The sequence below is a fragment of the Alosa sapidissima genome, chromosome 20 (assembly GCF_018492685.1).
Source record: "Alosa sapidissima isolate fAloSap1 chromosome 20, fAloSap1.pri, whole genome shotgun sequence".
Lineage (NCBI taxonomy): Eukaryota > Metazoa > Chordata > Actinopteri > Clupeiformes > Clupeidae > Alosa > Alosa sapidissima.
Window position 1 is genome coordinate 6,316,062 of NC_055976.1, and position 2,367 is coordinate 6,318,428.

The 2,367-nt window shown below is 45.2% G+C and overlaps 1 long non-coding RNA gene across 1 annotated transcript; it reads left to right on the forward strand.

Annotated features, from left to right (window-relative positions):
- Positions 1-344: 344 nt before the first annotated feature.
- LOC121694624 lies at positions 345-2,074 on the forward strand. Its single transcript, XR_006025844.1, has 2 exons — positions 345-475; positions 846-2,074. It is a non-coding gene; the product is annotated as an uncharacterized LOC121694624 (long non-coding RNA).
- The last annotated feature ends 293 nt before the right edge of the window (positions 2,075-2,367 follow it).

The following is a 2,367-nucleotide window of genomic DNA, read 5'->3' on the forward strand; positions in this document are numbered from 1 at the left end:
CCATGTCGTATACTCTGTATTCTGGTGGGAGAGCTGTAGTGTGCATTTGTGCTGGGTTTCAGCGTCTTCTTAAAACTTCAAGGTTTCAAGGAGACACCCAAGAGTGTCACACCTTGAAAACAAAGCCAACATCCCTGTCATAGTTTCCCAGACACAAGCAACTTCCTGAGGGGCTGTGTGGTTTTTTTTTTTATGTCTCCTCTGCCCAGCATCTTAGCATTGTTTTTAAGACATTGAGGACTCAGCTTAGTCTCAAGGTCAAGGTGTTTCCCTGGTTGTAATTATGAGGCAGGCAACGGGATGTTTGCTGTTGTCCCACATGCTAGAACCTTCCACTGAAGATCAGAACCGAGGGCGTGCCCTTCCGCAAAACAAGGTTGGCTCTTCCTCTGAGACCCGGGCCTGTGTCTGCCATCGCTGAGTCATCACGAATCCCCCTGCCACCTCCATGTTGTCAGCCGGTGAGGAACAGCCGGTGAGGAATCTTTTAGATCCTGTGTGTATTAGTTTGTTGACATAACTAGATACAACAAAGAAATCAACAAACCAAAACTAGACACAAGAAATAAAAAAAAAATCAGCAACAATACACAATAAAAATACACTAACTAATGAAATGCATCAACATTTGGCAAATCTGCCTGGATATTCCCTTTCATACTGAAACACTTTTTAGCTTCTTCCTCTTGAGGCTGAGCTGTTCTCACTCCTCTTCTTAACTGAGCATTTTCAGAAGCTGGGCCTGAGAGACCCAATGCACAGAGAGGCGCTGAGATCGAGCCTGTTGCCCTGCCAGCCAGCGCTCTGCTACCATCTCTTTCAAGGTTTTTTTCTTTTCTTTTCAGCACCAGACACCTTCCCGCCTCAGTCCAGAACGTCTCGAGAGGAGGTGAAGAGGCCTCACTGGACACCCTGGTCTCCTCAAAGGCTCATTAGGCGCAGGGGAGCCGGGACAGCAGCTGTCAGAGACGCCTCTCTCACTGCCAGATGGCGACGCTTTCAGACGGATGGAGATGACCAACAGACACACACACACACACACACACACACACACACACATACACACACTAAAAAAACAAATGCCCACTGAAAGCCTGGCACCCGAGGCGGCGCCGGGAAAACGAGACGTGCATTTACTCTGTCAGGGCCATATCGGTGGTGGCGCGGCTCACGGGGGGCTAGTGTGGCGACGGTGTTTATATTCGCGCTCCGGCCCTGTTATCAAGCACTCAGAGAGCGAGCGAGCGCCCGTCACCGGTGTTTGCGTTACGAATCGATTCAGATCCAGGCGGCCCCGTGCTGTCAGATGGATGAAATGGTTCCTGGTGCTCAGTGAATTCTCCACACACCCCTCCGCTGTGCCCTGTCAATCCAGCCTAATTGCCTGCCACCTACAGCAAAGAAATGGTCCAAGACAGAATGTCTATCACTTCATATTGTGTAGCTCTGTAAAATTTGCCTGTCAGCCCCAAAGAAAGATTGAAACTACTCCAGCAGGCTTTAGCTGAAAGTTACTTCCTATGAACTACATAGCACAATATTGTATTCAATTATTTGAGAATTAAGGAATTATTATAGTTTAGGGCAATCTGGTTGATTTAAAAATGTATATTTTAACTATTACTTGGAGCTTAGAACTCTGTGTTATTTAATGTCTCAGCTCTCGGGAGCTCTTGATTAAAGTGTTTTTATTGGTCCTTAGAGGATAAAAGATAAGAGTTTATCGGTTACCTAGTTTAATTAGTCATCATGTCCCATCTGTAGTCGTCGACTTCATCAATTATTACTGACTCGGCCTGAGTTACTCCCCCTCATTTAAAAATGCATAAAGCCCTAATGATTAGCAGTATGTGGACCTAATCTCTGTGCAAATGAGGGCGATTCGTGTGACATTATCTTCTAGCTTGTACTAAATCGAGGTCAGGAGCAGGTCGGTCACGGTTGGCTTTCACTTCTGCCACCACAGGGAAGTCTTCCTAACTCAAATCAAAACCTTGCCCCGCAGATCTGACTTGTCAGATTAAGCTGCTGTGTAACTCCTTGATGTGGCTATAAATACAACCTAAAACCCTCACAGTCTGGTTGGTCAATACTCTTGTACCTGTATGTGATATGTTGAGGCTATACTAGCATGCATACCACTTTATTTAGGATATTTGTTTCTTTCTTGTTTGTGTCTGGTAAGCATGAGGAGTTTTGATTTGTGGAATTTCTTGGGAACACAGCAGCAGCAACATGCTGGCTCATTAGTTATTTAAATTGAAAAAGAATCCAATATTTTAGCCAAGGTCTGCTTACTGTAACTAGCAAATGAATAAATTCACTGACAAGTTTATCAGTGAAGACGGCAATTCTATTCTGCTATCC